The sequence below is a fragment of the Myotis yumanensis genome, unplaced genomic scaffold (assembly GCF_028538775.1).
Source record: "Myotis yumanensis isolate MYYU_CA2020_CCGP unplaced genomic scaffold, mMyoYum1.0.hap1 SCAF_5, whole genome shotgun sequence".
Lineage (NCBI taxonomy): Eukaryota > Metazoa > Chordata > Mammalia > Chiroptera > Vespertilionidae > Myotis > Myotis yumanensis.
The window spans coordinates 81082384-81103151 of NW_027223756.1; the positions used below are offsets into that span (position 1 = coordinate 81082384).

Genomic DNA, 20768 nt, shown 5'->3' on the forward strand with positions numbered 1-20768 from the left:
GCAATACAAGCATCTACCTCATACTGTGGTATGATTTAATAACAACATTATCAATTAATAATAATAATACAACAAAGCCTTTAGAAATCTTCCTATGTGCCTAGAAGCTTTCTTTATTCAGGTTAACTCATTTAGGGTACCGCTATTATCATTCCCATTTTAAAGATGGGGAAACGGGCCCTGGCCGGTGTGGCTCAGTTGGTTGGCCTTGTCCCATACACAGAAAGGTTGCCGGTTTGATTCCAGGTCAGGGCACATGGCCAGGTTCCAGGCTTGATCCGAGGTAGAGAGCATACAGGAAGCAGCTGATGTATATATCACTCTCACATTGATATTTCTCTCTCTCTCCCTCTCCTTTGCTCTCTCTCTCAAAATCAATAAAAAAAATCTTAAAACAAAACAAAACACAAACTTATAAAGATGGGGAAACTGGAGAACAGAGAGCTGAAGTAACTTGCCCAGAGTCACACAGCTTGTAGGACAGAACTGGAGTATGAGCCTCATAAATGCTATCTATGTGTTTTATTTTAAAATTAGATAAATAAATAAATAAAATACTAGTGATCTTGCTTATGAACTTGTTTTGCTTTAAAATATTAAAAAAATGACAACAGGAGATTCCTCAAAAAATTAAAAATGGAACTCCCATTTGACCCAGTAATCCCACTTCTGCAAATATATTCCAAGAAAAACACCAATCAGAAAGAACATATGCACCTCTATGCTCATAGCAGCACAATTCACCATAGCTAAGATTTAGAAATAGCCTAAGTGCCCATCAGCAGATGAGTGGATTAAAAAATGGTTGTACATTTACACAATGGAATACTAAGCTGCTATAAAAAAGCAGAAACTTTTACTATTTGCAACAGCATGGATAGTTCTGGAGAGCATTAGGCTAATCAAAATAAGCCAGTTGGAGAAAGATAAATGTCACAAGACCTCACTCATATGTGGGATATAATGAACAACATAAACTGATGAAGAAAAATAGATCCAGAGACTAAGTAACACTGAACAGACAGTCCAACCTCAGAGAGAAGGCAGGGGAAGGAGTGGGTAAGAGATCAACCAAAGGACTTGTATGCATGCATATTAGCATAACCAATGGACACAGACACTGGGGCAGTGGGGCCTTGTCCTGGGGGGCTGGTGTGCTGGGGGTAGTCAATCAGGAAAAAGGAGACATATGTAATATTTTAACAATAAAAACATAGTGATAAAAATATTCACAAGAGAAAAAAAATGACAAAAGCCTTTTATTGATGATTCTCTCTCTTATTATATTTGAAGGTGTTCCAAACTGTGGGAAACAGTAATAATGTAACTGTTAGTGTATAATTTAAGGCTAAAAATCACAGATAATGGAACATTTGAGATCTTGTTCCCCAACACATGTTAGTCAGTTTGGCTCAATAAACTCATAGAATTTTAAAAAATTTGAAATCACTGGTAAAAACAGAACTTTGCTGCCTGGTCGGTGTGACTCAGTGTTTGAGTGCTGACATATGGAGCAGGAGGTCAGCGTTCCATTCCAGGTTAGGATGCATGGCTGTGTTGCAGGCTGGATCCCCAGTAGGGGGCATGCAGGAGGCAGCCAATCAATGATTCTCATCATTGATGTTTCTCTCTTTCTCCCTCTCCCTTCCTCTCTCTGAAATCGATAAAAAAAAAAAAAGACACACATACATTTTCAAAAGTAGAACTTTCCTATATTCTATATTATTCTAAGGTAGAACTTTCCTATATCCCATATCATATATTATTGCTTTATAAAATTTGGTCTGTGAAATATATTTCCCCAAAATATTTAAAGAAAAACAAAACTCTTATACTGAAATATGCTACAAAATATCATATTTGATGTTAAACCATATTTTAAGGAAAACAATTTTTTATCTTTATTGCTGAGGTTTGGGGCACACTCTTAGAGTTTTATGCACAGAAGAATGTCTCCCCTGCCTCACATGGCCCTGCTTTCACACTGCTGGGACTCCTGACTTTCCTAAGCTGAACACTGGCAGCATTAGTGTCTCAGAGCCTGGGGCTCCAAACTGAGTTGACAGCACAAGGAGAGCAAGAGTCCCTCCTGAAGGACAAGAGGCAGCAGGTGCCCCAAGGACTCACCACGACCTTCAGGGTCTTCCTTACACCGTCGGTGATGAAGTACCGATAGACAGTGGCCTTGACCTCTACCTCCTGCAGGCCAGTCTTCAGGGGCACAATGACATAAGGCACAGGGAGGACTTGGGAGTAATGTATACAGTCTGCAGATGACGCTTCTTGGCAGTGGCCAAGCTGCAGAAGGCTGGATTGTAGAGCATTTCTACTCTCACCTGCCAGGGAGAGAGTATCAGGTCAGGGGCATGCGCCATGAGGGCCCCTCTCCAGGTCTCCCCTCGTGCCTCTCCTGCTCCAAGGACCCACCGTGAGCGTATCTTCTTCCCGGTAGTTGTAGAGGACGGCTCGTATCTCCACCTGTTCGTTACGAACCACAGAGTAAGGCAGCCGCAGGTCGATGAAGAAATCTTGCACCACTGTCACCTCATAGGGGTCAGCCACACAGATCCCTGCTCAGGGAAACAGACCATGAGTGTCAGGGGTAGGGGATGGGCAGGGTGGATAGGGTCCAAGTTCAGGTCCAAGTTCCTGCCTGTCAAGGCTTATCCCTGACACGAGAGCTGTCCCGAGCTCAGCTGGTTTTAGTAGAAGCCCATAGACTGGAGAATGTGGATGGTGATGAATTACAAATGATAGTGGTAGCTGGGAGTTGCCAGGATTTCGTGATTTCTTTTGAATTTTACTCAGAGATAGAGGTGGAGGAGGAAAGCGAGTCAGACTCACTGAAGGGTCCATCTGTGCTCCCCAAAATGGTAGCCCCCAGCCCCGTGTGGTCACTGGGGACTGGAAAGGTGGCTAGCTCGAAGGGGAACTGGATTTCTACTTTTACTTCATTTTAGCTAACTCAGATTTCAACTTCCAAACTAGTGCTTGTGAATATACTGAAATCATATATTGTCCAAGGGTGACTTTTATGGTATGTAAATTATATCCCAATTTTAAAAATGCCATGGGGGCAGGCTGGGAGAGGACAACGGGGGAAAGGGGACAAATGTCATACTTTCAACAATAAAGAATTTTTTAAGATGCCCATGGACACAGACAATAGAGTGGTAAAGGCCTGGACGGGGCGGGTACAAGGTGGAGGGGGTCAATGGGGAAAAGACAAACAAACAAAAGGGACATCTGTAAGACTTTCAACAATGAAGATACATTTTTGAAAAAATGGTGGGTGGCCCCGGCCAGTGTGGCTCAGTTGGTTGGGCATCGTCCTGTGCACCAAAAGGTTGCCAGTTCAATTCTGGTCAGCACACAAGCCCATTTGAAGGCTTCTATGCCCGTGGGGGATTGCGGGAGGCTGTTAATCGATGTTTCACTCTCACATCCAGATCACTCTCTCTCTCCCCCTTTTCTTTCCTCTCTCTCTAAAAATTGATTTAAAAATCTTAAAAACATAACAATAAAAAATGATGCTTGATTTAGTGATTGGAAGACTTTTAAAAGTATGTTTGGAACAACTTGAATATGTCATTCTGCTTTTTCAACTGCAAATTTTATGAATCCTAAAATAGAGATCAAAATGTTTCCCATGAGCCCTAGTCAGTTTGGCTCAGTGGATAGAGTGTCAGCCCACGGACTGCAAAGTCCCAGGTTCAATTCCGTTGAAGGGCGCATGCCCAGGTTGGGGGCTCAATCCCCAGTCGGGGGAGGGGGGCATGCAGGAGGCAGCTCATCAATGATTCTCTGTCATCAATGATGTTTCTATCTCACTCTCCCTTCCTCTCTGAAATCAATAAAAGTATATTTTAAAAAAATGTTTCCAATGAAAAGCTCACATCATAATTGTGATGCACTCCAAGTATAAAAGGCATACCAGAGTCAAAGGCTTACTAATAGAAGTAAAATAAGTCATTAAAAATGTTGCTATCTTGCCCAGCCAATGTTGCTCAGTGGTTGAGTGTCAACCCATGAACCAGGAGATCATGGTTTCATTCTCAGTCAGGCCACATGCCCAGGTTGTGGGCTCGATCTCCAGTAGGGGGTTTGCAGGAGGCAGCCAATTGATGATTCTCTCATAGATGTTTCTAACTCTTTCTCCCTCTCCCTTCCTGTCTCTGAAATCAATAAAAACATATTTTTTAAAAATAAGTTTTACTTAAATAATAATTAATTTATTGTTTTAATATTATTATTAATGTGATAGTGGTTTGCAAACTTCTATAAAATGTGGGAATGTAACATTTTGGATATATTTGGGTGAAATAAAATGTATTCCTGAAATCGGTTTCATCATACTCCATTTTCATGGGGCTACCAGAAATATAAAATAACACACCAGCCCACATTACATCTTTTTGTCTCTTCCTTCCTTCCTTTCCCCTTCCTTCCTTCCTTCCTTCCTTCCTTCCTTCCTTCCTTCCTTCCTTCCTTCCTTTCTTCCTTCCTTCCTTCCTTCCTTCCATCTTAACTTCCTTCCTTCCTCCCTTCCAACTTTTTTTAAAGGCACTATTATTATAAGGACTTTACATATATTCACACATAACAACCCTCTCAACAATGCTTTGAGTACATGCTATTAATATGTCCATTTTATGGAGGAGCACAGAGAGGTTGAGTAACTTTTTTTTTTTGATCCTCACTCGAGGATACTTTCCCATTGATTTTTAGAGAGAGTGGAAGAGAGAGAGAAAGACAGAGAGAAATATTGAAGTGAGAGAAACACATCAATCGTTTGTCTCCTGCATGCGCCCCAATGAGGGCCTGGGCTGGGAGGCACCTGTAACCCAGGTACATGCCCCTGACCAGAATCGAACCTGGGACCCTTCAGTCCACAGGCCGATGCTATCCACTGAGCAAATCGGCTAAGGCGAGGTTGAGTAACTTAATTAAGGCCACACAGTGGCTCCTGCTGAGTCATACTGGAGTCCCAGGCAGAAGGAAACTATGTGCCCCTGTGTAAATGCCCAGGTTTTGAGCTCCATCCCCAGTAGGGGGCGTGCAGGAGGTGGCCCATCCATGTTTTTCTCTCAGGGATCTCTCTCTCTCTCTCTCTCTCTCTCTCTCCCCTTCCACTCTCTCTCAAAATCAATAAAAACATATTTTTTTAAAATAAGAGAAATTGGCAGAAATTTTCAATTCCTTCAATTGAAAACAAGATAAGCAAAGGAGCAAAATTTTAAAATCTTGAAGTCAGAAAAGTAAAATGATAATGAAGTTTAATTTATTATATATTATAACTAAACAAAATGAAAATACAATATAATAAATTCTGGCTGTGGTATAAATAAAATATTTACACTTAATATTATGAGTTTTAATACACCTGCCTTTTAATGTTTTAATATTTTTTGACAAATTTAACCTTTAAATTATACATAGAACCTGCCCTGGCTCTGGTCTCTGTTTAAAATTGGGATATTTTGTTCACCATAGATTATTTTGTACTCACTTTTACTTTAAAAACTGCTGCAGTGGGATATTACTTACCTTGATGACGGACTTCTTGGCACCCACTTACATTTTGCACTAGAAGTCGGGCCTTCCTTCCCTCACCCCTCCCGGCCCTGCTGTAAACCATCCCCATTTCGCTAGAGCTCCTCGGGTCTCACTCCAGCTGTGGGTGACCGGGGACAGGTAACCTTTTTCTCACGCTTCCCAATCTGACCACCGATGTTTCAATCCCCATCTCATCCTGCTTCCTCCTCTTTCTTAATCACTTTACCCACTATCATGTCGACAGCACCTCCTTAAAAGTTTTTGTGGTTTCGAATTATTCTGTACGATACTGCAATGGTGGACTCGTGTCATGAAACATTAGACCAAACCCATAGAATGTACAACATCAAGAGTGAATTCCTACTGTCAGCTATGAACTTGGGGTCTTCACAATTGATTATAACAAATGCACCCATCTGGTGGGGGATGTTGACAGTGGGGGCAGCTATGCGTGGGGTGAGGAGTAGCAGAGGGTATATAGGAAGTCTCTATTTTTTGCTCAAATTTTTAATATATATGTATATATTTTATTGATTTCAGCGAGGAAGGGTGAGGGAGAGAGATAGAAGCATCAATGATGAGAGATAATCATTGATCAGCTACCTCCTGTACGCCCCCTACTGGGGATCATGCCTAAAACCTGGGCATGTGCTCTTGACTGGAATCGAACCGGGGACACCTCAGTCCACAGGCCGGCGCTCTATCCACTGAGCCAAACCAGCTAGGGTTTTGCTCCATTTTTTAATAGAATATTTTTTTGTTTTTGTTAATCATCACCCTAGGATATTTTTTTCCCACTGATTTTTAGAAGGAATGGAAGGGATGGGGAGAGACAGAGAGAGAAACATTGTTGTGAGACACACTCATTGGTTACCTCCATCACAGGCTTCAATCGGCTGAAACCAGGGTCTTGACCAGGAAACAAACCCACCACCTTTTGTTGTACAGGCCGACGCTCCAACCACCTGAGCCAAACTGGCCAGGGCCTTTCTGCTCAATTTTGCTGTGAAACTAAAACTTCTCTAAGGTCACTGGTTCGATTCCCAGTGAGGGCACATGCCTGGGTTTGAGCTCCATCCCCAACAGGGGCATGCAGGAGGCAGCCAGCTGAAGTTGATGTTTCTCTCTCATCAATGTTTCTGGTCTCTCTTCCTTCCTCTCTCTCTAAAAAATCAAGAACATATTTAAAATAAAATAAAAACCACTGGTACCCACGATGTGGACTCTGATGCATCCTCCCCACCCAGTAACCAGGGGGTAGTGTCAGCCACCAAGAAGCAGAGGAGCTTTGGGATGGATGAGAAACAGAAAATGCCCGGGGCTCTGGGGCCTGCGAAGCTACCACCTCACCTTTTCTGTCGGACAAGCTCACAGCCATGATCTCCCAGGTGGTGATGGAGTCTCTCAGAAACATCTTTATGGTCTTGGAGGAGACTCTAGAAGGAGGAGAAATGGGGGCCTTAGGAGAAGATGTGGTGGAGGGGAGAGCGGGTAATGAGGGGCCCCAAGGGCAGGTTGGAGGTGGGGTGTGGGCACGTGGAGGTTTTTCTAGGTTAGGTTGTGGAGTTCCACTATGATTCCAGAAAACAGAGGAGGTAGGTGTGCATGCAAATTAAATGTTCTGGTCCTGAGTGTTGGTAGGAAGTGCCTGGTGGTGGGTTGGAATGAGGGTTGCCTCAGCCTTACCCATTTTTCTCTGGGTCCTTTAACTCCTCGATGGTCCACAGCCAGCTCTCAGGGAACTGGCTTCTGGAAACGATGTCTTCTTCCGGAATGATCTCCTCATCCAGGTCACCTGTGCATGTGGGGGGGCGGGCAATCTGGGTTTAGAGCAGACCCACTTCCCCTGCTGGCCCCTTACTCATCTCTACGGCCCTGGAGGGGTTCCTGGCAGCCAAACCCACCCACGGACAAATGATGAATTGTCTGTAAGTTAAAGGCCCCCTTTGAGGGCTCCTGCCTCCATAAAAATGTTAAAAGTCATATTTTATACAAGACCGTTGGTATAAAGGCAAGAAATCATTTCCCCTGATTTCCAAGAAACAAAAGCATTTTCATAAGATTCTAAACTTTGTAGTGGTTCTCAGCCTGTGGGTCACGAACAATGAAAATACATCCAGCATTACGATTTTTAACAGTAGCAAAATTATAATTATGAAGTAGCAACTGTTATGGGTTGGCTCAGCGAGATAGACCACCGACTCAGAATTTAAATTTAAGAGCCTTTATTAAGCTAGCCAGCTGACCACAGCCCACACCTTCCCCCTCTGGGAAGGTTTGCAGCATGTGGCCCCGACCAAGGGTGCAGCAAGATCTTTTATTGCCAACTACACAGTGTTAGAAAAAAAGAAAAAACTAACTAACTACAAAGCGGTTCATTAGCCGTTCCTGGTACTGTCAGGGTAAAAACTTTACATAAAATTTACAAGCAGGGTCATACCTGGCTGGGCTCAATCATAACACATTGCTTTTCTAGCGAGATAATTAGCAATTTTTCTCTCCCATGGTCCCTGCCCTTGACACAATCGGTAACTTTTTCCAGGCCACAGTCCCTCCCCCCAACACATTCAGTAAGTTTCTCATGTTTCATTTCCTCCCCCTAGCACATTCCCTACTGGTCTTATGCCTGAATCAAATCTTTGATTCAGCACCCTCCTCTATGATATGAAATTGAGGAGGCATTTGGCAATGTAGGGGTCAAGCTGCCGGGGAAGATTCTGGCATTTGATGTTGAAGAATTGGCCAGGGTCTCGGCCGCTGACATAGAGTCTTAGTCCCCAAGTCTTTCTCCTTCCCATTGGTTAGTTCACCAGGCGAGAGGCATGAGGAGGACGGGGTTAAAATTTCCAGTGCCTCTTTCCTGAGATTTTGATGGCAGTTGGAGTGGTCAGCACCACCTGGTAGGGCCCATCCCATCTAGGTTCCAGGCTGCTAGGGTCGTGGCGCTTCACCCAGACGAGATCACCCGGAGAGAAGGCAGGCTGTGTTGGACTGGATCTTAGCACGTTCTCCTCTCGTACGGCTCTCACCACCCGTTGTGCCGACGTGGCGTTGCTCTGCAAAGCCTGTAAGGACTTAAGCAACTTTTGGGTAGACAGCCAGGCAAGATCTTCCTTCCTTAGGTGGGGAAGGAGAGGTGGCGACCTGCCAAACATACGGGATGTACCTAGCTATGAGAGCAAAAGGAAGGAGACTTACCCAGTTTTCGCCAGTCTCTAATTTTAATTTAGTTAATGTTTCCTTTAAGGTCCGATTTATCCTGTCTATCTGTCTAGAACTCTGTGGTCTATAAACATAATGTAATTTCTAAGTAACTTTCAGGACCTTAACTATGGATTGTGTAACTTTGGCGTTGAACGCTGGGCCATTATCGGACCCCATGTATAGTGGCAGGCCAAACTGGGGGACAATTTCAGTGAGGAGTTTCCTAACTACTACCTGTGCTGTTTCTGTCTTGGTTGGGTAGGCCTCAGGCCAGTCAGAGAAGGTATTACTGAAAACCAGCAAGTATTTATACCCTCCTTGTCCTTCTGGCATCTCGGTGAAGTCCACTTCCCAGTGTTCTCCAGGGTTCCGACCTCGGAATCGCTGCCCCGGCGCAGCCACAACAGGGAGCCCTTGATTTATCTGGGCACATACTTGGCATCTTCTAGCCAAGTCTTGGGATATTTTCTGGAGCCCTGGAATGTAAAATTTTCTTCCTAGCAACTAAAATTTTCTGATAGCTTTGTTTCTCCCAGGTGGGTGCTCTGGTGGGTCTGGGAAGCGATGGTCCGCCCTAGGGCTTCTGGCACTATAGGCCTCCTATCTGGCAGAATTAGCCATCCAGCCTTTCCTTCCTGGGCCCCTAATTTCTCAGCTAGCCTCTGCTCCTCTGGCAGATGAGCAGGCTTCTCTGGGAGCCTTCGCGCTGGCAGGGCTATGAAAACTTCTAGGGGCCCTACTGGTCTTTTAGTCACTTCCTGGGCCCCTATGTGGCTGCTAGGAGGTTGAGTATCTCAGGAGCATTTTTAATGTCCTTTTCTCTTGAGGTTAGGAGACCTCTCTAAGGTGGTTCCTGTGTCCTCCTGTAAGGGCAGTGTGAGGAGATATATCCCTGCGGTCCCTGGGTAGGTCTGGCAGGATGAGTGCCGGGGCGCTCACCAGGACTTCTTTCTAATTCTGGTTGATTGTAGATCTCCTCTGGCCCCTCCTCATGTTAGTACTGCCGCCCCCGCATACCGGGTACCTTTCTCTACGATGCTGCTCCCGTCCATGTAGAGGGTCTCATCCGGATTCTGCAGGGCTGGTCCACAAGGTCCTCGCGGAGGGAAGTGAGGGTAGTCAGTGTCTCCTCGCAGTCATGCAAAGGGGCCTCTGCCTCCTTGTCAGGGAGGAGTGTAGCAGGGTTTAAGGCAGCTGTTTTTATGAAGTTGAAATGTTCATTCTTTTTCCCTTTCCCCACCAGAGGGCCTGAGTGAGTGCTGGGTTCTACAAGGAAGTCCACCTTTTGGCTCTTTACTGTCAGGGTCATTCTGGGCTCCTGGGGGCCAGCTGAGCCCCGACAACTCCAATCCACCTCCTCCACCAGCACGGGGGGAGTCGGTTCCCCCACACGTTCAGGGCACTCCCTTTTCCAATGTCCTTCCTTTCTGCAAAATGCATACTGATTTTTCCTAAGCCTGGGTCGGACTCCTTTTCTCCCGAGAGGCTTTCCTTTGTCCTTATTGTCTCTCCGGCCCCTTGGGCCTTTTTCCTCGTTTAGGGCCAGGAGGACCTTGGCCATTCAGGTGTTTAAACCTGCCTTCGGGTCCTCCAGATTGTCAAAAACCTTCTGGGCCACCTCAACTAACTTAGAGATTGATTTCCCCTCAAAGCTTTTTAATTTCTGCAATTTTTTCTAGTATTTGGGGCCAACTGGGAAACAAATGCAACAATGACAGCCCTCCGATTTTCCAGGGCATTAGGGTTAGGCCCCTGGACTGTCTCTGTCATTTTAGAGAGGTTTGTGGGTCTCCAAGCAGCAGCTCGGATGCCCCCTAATAGAGTCTGGTGATACTGATCGAGAGCCTCCTTTCCCCTGTCACTATTGGGGTTCCAGTTGGGTTACCTGGAGGGAAACACAGCCTTTAATCTGTTTTAAATGGTAAGAAGAAATTTACAATGTGTCTATATTTAAATAGACAGTTACAGCTGTCCCTGTAGTAGGGCTTCCCTTACTTGACTTGTTCTCTTAGACGGACTAAAGGAGCTTTATTTCCTTATAGGGTCTTATATGTCACAGGACCTCACAGGGTCTGTAATTCCTGTAACAGTGGGCTAGTATTCACCATTTTATTAACCTCCTCCATTCTAGACAGGCCTTCCCCAGTTTTCTACAGTTGAGGTTTTATGCTACCCCTGACATGGGCATGGTCACACAGGCCTGCAAGACAGTATATAGGTTGCTAACTGTCAACTGTCTCTCAATAGAGGCCAAAATTTAATGGGTATTTTTCTTTGCCCATTTGGGCACCTGCCCTCTTGGCAGCCAACCATCCTTTACTTTTGGGGTTCACCCCACATAGCCCCCTTCCAGGACAGTTAAGATATGGCCATAACAATGGCCTTCAGTATGGGAAACTGAACACTTGCCAGTTACTCCCAAAGACTACCAAGGACTGTAGACCAACACAGGTCTACAGCAACTGCTGACAGCTACATTCAAACCTGCAAGAGAATCAAAGGTTAATATAACATATTAATACAATGAAATATAATATTGGCAGCATGGCCGCTTCAGAAGCCAAATCTCATGCTACCAAACATGACACATGGTAGGGCTATACAAATACCTTTGAGGGAGGGCAACTAAAGTTCACTGTTGACCCTTTCTACACAAAACAAAACTGTCCTTGACTCTCTGGAGCTGTGTCCATGAGAAGAAGGCATCAGCCAAGTCCATCACGTAGGGTATTGCTCTAATGCCATACAAGGTGATCCATGCTCTTGGCTGCAACCAGCACCTGGGAATGTAGCGGGGGAGTCACCTTGCTCAGTTCTCTCCAAGCCACAGTCAGGGCTTGTGTGCGGCGGTCATTCTTCTCCTCTCTAGCCGTAAACACAGTCTGAACAATCTCCGTAAAATGCATTCTGGCATAGGAGAAAGTTGTTTGCTGCACAGAGGCAGCTAATCTCTACACAATTGGGCTCAGACATCTGCCCAGCAAGCTGTAGTCTACAAGTTCAACATGCAGCCTCCAGTTCTCCTAACCCAACGAGGTTTCGGCCAGTCTCTGAGTCAGACTCCTCCTCTCTTGGAGAATTTCAAAGTCCTGATGGCTCCCAGGTCCAGGGAGAGTGCCCTTTTGTTAACCCTTAGGGCCCTGCTTTTTTGCCTTTTTACCAGGTCCCTTTGTGGCAGAGCAGCACCCAGGCCTCTTTCAAGGGAGTGCACTAGAAGGGGATATTTCTCCACTTTCTTGCTGCTGCTGCTGTTGCTGCTGCTTTTTTTTTTTAGGGCCACTGCAGGCAGCTCAGGCATCCAGCCCCCCTTCTTTGTTCATTCACTCCCCAATCTGGTCTGGAGCTGGGGAATAGCGCCTCGATCTGCCTTGCATCCCCAGAGGGCTGCCTGTCTAGCCCCAGATCTAGAGGGCCTTGCTGCTGTAGTGGCAACATAGGAACTGCAGGACTGGCAGATGTTGCAGGGTTCTGCAGGTTCTCCCCCCTCTCTCTCTCCCTCTATATGCTGTCCCCGCCTAGTATGGGATGGACTAAAGGGGTTGAAGGACGACAAAGCCCCTCCCATCGGTGGATGCGGAGGAAAGACAATTGGCATCGGGGGAGGTAGGGGCTCCAGGTCAAGAGCTGGTGGCGTGGCCTGGGCTTGAGGCCGGGGCTCACCCAGATCCAGCACCTAGGGACCATAGGGGGCGGCCGGCTAATGGGCTCTTCCTGATCTCCCTGAAGGACCAGGGGAGCCTTTCCCTTCTGGGGCCCGGCCAAAAGAATTGTCTGTTTCTGTCCCAATTTTCCCCTCAGGAGGCAAGCCCTCATCCACCGGGGTTTAACCCAAACCTGAATATAAGGAATTTGATCAGGATGCCCTGGGCAGCTGTATATGACATAATGGACCCAGTAGGCAGTGGTCAGATCAAAAGACCCTGCATCTGGCTACCCCTCCTGGAAAGTGGGCCACTCCCATTCGCAGAATCGCTGTAAATCAAAAGCATTAACATTATAACCTTTAAATTTACCTCAGAACTTTAGTTTAATATAGTAAATTTACAACCTAGGTAAGAGCAACTGATAGACAGAAATCTTTATTTTTAGAAACCTTAATCTTTTAATGATTAATCAGGATGAGGGAGGAAGGGAAAGCATGTCCTTTATGAGAATCCTAATAAATAATTGAAAACAGCAAGTTAAACAAAACACAGTCACAGGCAGTAAATCTTTCCGTCCTGCAGAGCTGTTTACCAAAGAGATAAGAAAACCATAAATAACAAGTTCTTTGAAATTTACTACTTTGTTAATTTGCTAAGCAAATAGTTAACTTGAAAAGACTTCTTTCTTGCTTTTTTATAAGCAATTTCAGAACTAAGCAATCTTGGAATTTAGCCAGCCTTTGTTAAACTTCTTTGGGTTGCAGCCTTATACCTTTAAATTAACTCTAGATTTTTAAAATTTTAATCTAACACAGCAAAATTATACATCAGAGCAAAAGCAATTAAAAGTTCTCTACTGTCTTCCCCTTAAAGCAGGGTTTTTCCTCATGTGTACAGCCAGACAGCACAATGTAGCTCTTGCTTTACACAGACTCTCACACTTACATTCATACACCAGACAGTTCAAGTTTTTGAGTTCTACCAAATGTTTACTCAGAGTTTAAGCAATCCATCCAATTTCTAACAATTTCCCAATTCCTGAGGGAGCTCTACAGCTTCCTGGGAGGTGATCAAGCTCCCCTTCCACTCACCCGGAGTGGGCCTGACTGATAGAGGGTCGACGAAGATGACTGACCCTATCCCATTTGACAAAGACAAAGACAACAAAGAACAAAGACAAAACAAACAAGCCAAATGCAACCTAAGGATGCCCGGAACCTGCAGCTCGCTCCTTGAAGTCCTGAAAATTTTTCAAAAAACATTGCAGCAGGGTGCACACAGAAGCAGACAACTTTTTGACAATAAACACCAAGACAAACAAATACCAGACAGACAAACCCAGTGCAGCCTACAGCCGCACGAACCAGGGACCCCGGCCACCATCGTGGCCGCGGGTCAGCACCAGGAGTACCGCTGCGTCCAGCCCTCCATATAGGTCCTTCCGTGGGACGTCCCACTTCCTGTTTAATGACCGGTCTCTTACCTCTCTTGAGAGTCCAGGTGGCTCGGTTTCCGAATTGAAAGTTTTTGGGTGGACTGGAGGCCTCCTTGGTAGTCGTTCTCCACAGGTGTGGGGTATCTCACTGAGTGCCCGGCAACAAGTGGGGGAGAGCCTCCTGCCTTGAATAGGGGGTCCCTCACCTCCCTGCCGGGGGAGAGCCTCCAGCCCTAAATAAGGGGTCCCTCTGCTCCCTGCCAGGTATCTCGCTGCGGGCCTCCAAATGTTATGGGTTGGCTCAGCAAGATAGACCACTGACTCAGAATTTAAATTTAAGAGCCTTTATTAAGCTAGCCAGCTGACCACAGCCCGCACCTGCCCCCTCTGGGAAGGTTTGCAGCATGTGGCCCCGACCAAGGGTGCAGCAAGATCTTTTATTGCCAACTACACAGTGTTAGAAAAAAAGAAAAAACTAACTACAAAGCGGTTCATTAGCCGTTCCTGGTACTGTCAGGGTAAAAAGTTTACATAAAATTTACGAGCAGGGTCATACCTGGCTGGGTTGAATCATAACACATTGCTTTTCTAGCGAGATAATTAGCAATTTTTCTCTCCCATGTTCCCTGCCCTTGACACAATCGGTAACTTTTTCGAGGCCACAGTCCCTCCCCCCAACACATTCAGTAAGTTTCTCATGTTTCATTTCCTCCCCCTAGCACACAACGAAAATAATTTTATGGTTGGGGGTCACCACAACATGAGGAATTGTATGAGAACCACTTAAACTTCAAGCCATCCTCTGTCTCACCCCACTTGACTAAAAAACATACACAAAACTGGGAAATAAATCTCCCCGTGGGTGTAAACTACAGCCCAGCAGGTTTTTCTAACTCCCTCAGTAGCCTTATCTTCTTTTTGCAGAAGAAAGTCTCTGTCAGGAGTAGAAAGCCGCCTGCCTAGTTGTCATCATTTGCAAAGAGATTGAAGGTAGAGTCTTTTGCTCACGTGTTTTGGGAATCTTTGTGTCTTTTGTGGGTGGAGGAGTGAAGGGCATGCGAGCTTTCCAGCTAAAAAAAATTAGAAATATTTCTCCACTGTGGCAACAGCTGCCTTAGCCCCACTCCCCAGAGTAAGCATGTTCACAAAAGTCACATGTTACCACATAAGGCGTCCATCCATATCTTTTATCTTAAAGGCTAAGTGATCTTTGGGAACAGCTCTCTTGACTTAAATTTTAAAAGATGTTAAAAACAAAAACAAAACTCAGCCCTAGCTGGTTTGTCTCAGTGAATAGAGAGTCAGCCTGCAGACTGAAGGATCCTGGGTTCGATTCTGGTCAAGGGCACATGCAGTTTTGGGCTCGATCCCCAGTGGGGGGTGTGCAGGAAGCAGATGATCAATGATTCTCTCTCATCATTGATATTTCTATCTCTCTCTCCCTCTCCCTTCCTCTCTGACATCAATCCTATATAATAAAAGCCTAATATGGTAAGTGTCTGGTCGTCTGGTCATCCATTCAGCCAATCAAAGATTAATATGCTAATGATATGCTAAGGCCGCTCAACTGCTCAGTATGACATGCACTGACCACCAGGGGGCACACACTCCAAAAGATAGGTTAGATTGCTGCTGGGGTCCAGCCGATCCAGACTGAGTGAGACAGGCTGGACATGCCCTGGAGCCCTCCTGTGGACCTCCCCAGCAGGCCAACCTTCCGCATCCCTTCCTGGCTCTGATTGTGCACCAGTGGGTCCCTCGGCCTGGCCTGTGCCCTCTCACAATCTGGGACCCCTCAGGGGATGTCAGAGAGGCAGTTTTGTCATGATCCCACAGATCAGGCCGAGGGACGCCATTGGTGCATGAATTCATGCACTGGGCCTCTCGAAATAATAATAAAAAATACACAAAAGGAATATAGAGGAACTTTACATGCAGAAATAGAGCAGACACCACCTTAATGAAGTGATCAAGGTTTATATCACCAGTGACCGTTCAAGTCAATACTATCTGCCTCCTGATCCGAGGCACCAAGGAAGACAAAATATCTCCTCTGGGACAGCCCTGCCCAAAATGCAAAATCTGATTGTGAGCAGGAGTAACATTAGGCAGACTCAGGGGGCTGAACAACTTTCAAATGATCTGGCCTGTATCCTGTATGTGAAGATATGGCCTATATACCTCATGTATGTGAAGATATGGCCTGTATATCTCATGTATGTGAAGATATGGCCTGTATATCTCATATATGTGAAGAGTATGAGAGTCACAGAAAGACCCGGGGGGGGGGGGGGCCAGATAGGAGGAGGCTGAAGAGACACAACCAGACACACCAATGCAATGTGTGATTCTGAACTGGGTCCTTTTCCTAGAGAGAAATAAAATAATTTAAAAAGTGGCAACATTTTAGTGGACTCTGAGAATTACATGGTGGAAAGGAATCCACATTAATGCCCTGATGCTGAGCATTGTGCTGGGGTGTTTAGGAGAATAACTTTGCTGCCAAAAAATCGTCACTAAACTATTCAGAACTCTGGGGGCATCAAACAGCTCAAGTGGGGGAAAGGTTTTTAAACCGCACAAGTTTGTCTGTAAATTAAAGGCTATTTAAAGACAAAAAGGTCATTAATTTTTTATTGGTTGGCCAGCCAGCCACTGGGCAAGTTTCCCAATCTTGCTTAGGTTTTAAGCCGAAGCATTCTTTTTTGTTGCTTTTCATCCTGTAATTGATAACGTAATTTCCCTCAATTTCACAAGCCGCTCACACTTGCCTTTGCTCTTGGAAGCAAATTTGATCCACACAATTTCCAGTCCCCAGTGATGGGCCCCTCCCCCTCCCACCACCACCAGCCCTCAGGCAGGGCCCCCCCAGGCCACAGGACTAACTCCTGGCCAGGCCCAGGTCACTGTCCCGAATGTGCTCCAGCCGCTGCTGGGTGATGTAGTTGCAGCAGTCCAGGAAGGCGTCCCTGCAGGCCTTGTCCTGGAGGATGAACTGCGCCCTGCGCTGGCAGGGGTACTGCATGGGGTTCTCCCGCATACCGTCCTCACAGCACTTGCGCAGCTCCTTGCTGGGGTACTCACCCGCTGTGGGAACACCCCCCCCCCCCGAGTCAAGTCCCCACAGGGCCTCGCAGAGAGGACTTGCCCAGGTCCCGGTCGTCCCCTCCTCCCACTTTGCTGGGATCTCAGTGGACAGGATGCAAGGGTGGAGGAGGCAGATGAGGGCTCCCCCCTTTGCCCTTCTTCTTCTCCATGAGCTGCACTGAGCGGCGGCGCCGGGTGGCTGGTTTCGGGCATGCCAAATCTGAGGGGCAGGTGGACGGAACAAGATGGATTAAGCACTGACTGCCTGTCCTTCATTTACTCCTCACAGTAGCTGCAAGGTGGAAGTGTTACTGCTCCCATTTAACAGATGTAGACACTGAGGCTAAGAGAGGAGAGTGATTTGTTAGTTGGTGGTAAAGGTAGGACTGACACCAGGGTCCAGGATCCTATCTGGGAGGTGGAAGTGCTGCCCCTCCCTGGGTGTCCACTGGCCAACTCCTCACCTGACCGCTGCTCGGTCTGCAGGCCTTTGCTGGTCTGGAAGGCCAGCCCGGCATCCGTAAAGACACCTGCATAGTTCTTTCCACTGCCCGGTGTGCAGCCAATGTCTGCCTTCTCCACTGTGTCCCAGATCTGCAGGGTGAGGCGGAGGTCAAAGGCAGGTTAAAGCCAGGCCAGCAGGGCCTAGGTCACCACACCAACACATCTACCCAACCTCACTACCATCCTCATCCTGGGCCCAGACACTCCACAGTGGTTGATCAGAGTGTGCTGCTGTGGGACACAGAGTTGTCCCCTTTACCATGACCATCCCCAACATCGACCCTGTCCATCCACATTTCCATCTGCAACTTGAACTTCATCCTATCCCCATGTCTGTGTCCATTTTGACCTCTGCACTCGACCCACACTCAACCTCATGTCACTGGTTGTCCCCAGCGCCATTCCCACCTCAACCCAACGCCATCTCTTTGCCTCTGCCATGTTTTACCCAAACCCAGTGACATGGGGACATACCTTCCTCTGAGTCAACCTGTTCTTCTTATTCAGCACAAACACGCCTTTGTCCATGGCCACCAGCCCCACTCGAGCCCCCTGGTTACCCTCGATCTTGAGCAATATCTGTTGTCCAGGTAGATGCTGATGCTTTTCCTCCTTCATGGCACTTTTCACCACCAGCTGTGAGGAGGAAGGAGGAGTAGGCAGGAGAAGTCAGCTCAGCAGGGCGCCAGTCTTGGTTGGGAGAGGACAATAGGTGTCCTGGTCTGGTCTGGAATGAGAGAAAGGTGGAGACAGAGAGAGAACAGATATCCACAAAACCAGCATCCGGTAGAAAGTCAAGGAAAGAGAAAATTGGGAGCAAAAGAGATACTGAGACTAAAACAGGAAAAAAAAACAAGATAGGGAAGGAGAAGAGAGAGGCAGGAAGTCTACAAGCAGGGGAGAGAAATGGGTTCAGAAGGACAGAGAGAGGCAGAGACAGAGAAAGCCATGGCTGGGCTGAGAGTCACAAGACGGGCACAGAGACTCAGCAACGCTTACCGTGCCCACATGCGAATCCTTGACATCCATCCACACGGAATCAGCCACCACCTCCCTCTGGCCTCCATTGTACTCCAGCGTGTAATAGGCCACCAGGCGGAAGGAAGGAATAAACTCTGTCGTGATGGTCAGAGGCAGCACCACCAGGACCTGGCCGGGCTCTCGCACCTGGCGTCCCACCTTCAACAGCTTCCCCTTGTTCATGATCTTGGGAGACAGGGTGGCAGAAGGGTCAGGAAGACAGGAGGGAGGATGGGAGGATCTGGAATGGGGTAGGGCTCCGAGAGCTGGAGAAGTGAGGAGGGGGGAGAGCTTGGGGTTGTAGGAAGCCACGCACCAGGTAGGTGAAGTATCGGACATTGGCATCCTGGCCAGGGTCCAATTGCAGATTAAAGTTGACATTGAGCCAGTCCCCTGGCTTGAGTGCTCTAGCGGGCACTGACAGGTGCAGGTAGTTGTTGGAATTATACATCGTACTGTAGGGTAGGGCCTGCATTTGATTGGAAGCCTGTCGCCTCTCCGGGAGGCCCTCCTTCATTGTGCGTACCTGAGCAGGGAGACAGGGATGCATGCTGCCGACCTGAGAAGTCCATGTCCTAACCCCCAGCACCTGGCAATATAGCACCTTGTATGACAAGAGGGACTTTGCAGATGGGACGGAGTTAAGGATCTGGACATGGGCAGACTATTTTAGGTTACCCAGGCACGCTAATGTCATGACAAGGGTCCTTATAAGACATCCATGCAGATGACAGGAGGCCCTGTGTAAATGGCAGGAGGACCCTCTATCCAGATGGCAGGACTCCATGTGCAGACAAGACTCCTCTATGCAAATGAAACACCTCTATGTGATTGGCAAGGCCCATTTATGCAAATGAAAGGACCCCCACTATGCACATGACAAGATCCCTTTGTACAATCATTAGAAGCTGCTGTACAAATAAAGTCCTCTGTTTCCCTGGGGTGGGGTCCTGCTGGTGCAGACTCACAGTGATCAACAGGGGCTTCAGGTTCTTGTTTGTGTTGATGGTGAGCTTAGCCAGGCCATCATCCCAGGTCACAGAATACACTTGATTGGAGCCCTGAGTGGCCACGGGGATTCGGCCAGCCGGGGAGCCATCGGGGTTCGTCACAAACACCTGTGGATGCAGGGAAAGGTGGAGGGGCTTCAGCAGAACCAGAGACATGGCCAGTGCTCAGGAGTGGGGTGCAACCTTGCCCTGGGTCTCACCACGAGGTCAAAGGGCATGGCGGGTTTGAAGAACCTGGGCGTCTTGGTGAAGTGGATCTGGTAGGGGGAGGTCACGATGGGGATCCCGCTGCGCTCTGCCTCCACCATGTCGCTGCCTGAGGGGACCAGCTGTGAGGGTGTGCTCCTGGGCCACCCTTCAGGCCAGGCTTCCCCCCACATTGGACCCTGACGCCTTCATATCAGACCTCTCTCCTCAGACAGGGCCTCTATCATAAAACTCACCCCACCTTCATTCTGGGCCTCCTCCCTCAGTTGGGCCTCCCGCCTCAGACTGGACTGCATGGAGGAACTGAGCCTCCACCTTCCACCCAGGCCTCACCTGAGTGTAGGATGACGGTGACAGACACATACAAAGACTTTCCCACTAGGGCAGCTTCTCGAGGGGGCTGCGGAGCCGCACTCAGCAGGACCTCTCGGTTCAGCACAGCCTCTCCAGTGCCATCCTCGATCTGGGATAGGAAATGAGGGCTCAGAGTGGGTGGGACTCAGGAGGGAGGGATTCAGAGCGTGAGAGGGAAGGTTTCCGAGTGGAGGAAGCTCTGGGGGCCCCTGGTAGGTACCACAACACGAGTGAGTGACTGGGACAGTGAAATCCTCTGGTCACCATCCTGGACCCCAAAGATGACAAAGGCTGTTCCTTCCACATTCTTCCCATTCAAGAACCTGCACAGAGAGGAGAGTCTCCTGAAAAGCTGAGTCTCCCCGCAAACTTCCACTGGCCATGGAGAGGACCCAGAATCCCCAGCCCCTCAGCTCACCCTCACCCGACCCCTCATCTGGTCCCACCTGACCCTCTCCTGGCTCCTCACCTGGCTGTGATGGTGACCTCCAGGCCCTTAGGGTCATCAATGTAGTAGAATTTCTCTGCAGGCTCTATTTGGACCTCAAAACTAGGCAACACTGCGGGTGGGGAGGGGGGCGGGTCAAGAGGCAGCACTGTGAGGGGCCAGCACTGAGCCCAGCATTATGGGGCCCACACCCTGGCTCCCTCCTTCTCTTACCATATTCCTTCACCTCAAACTCAGCCGAGAAGACCTGCTGTGGCGAATCTTCATAGTGGGCTTTTATCTTCCACTGCCCCATGCTG

General features: G+C 47.6%; 1 pseudogene; it reads right to left on the reverse strand.

Annotated features, from left to right (window-relative positions):
• LOC139010902 (complement C3-like) overlaps positions 1 to 20768 on the reverse strand; it is a 40727-nt pseudogene that overhangs the window by 14981 nt on the left and 4978 nt on the right.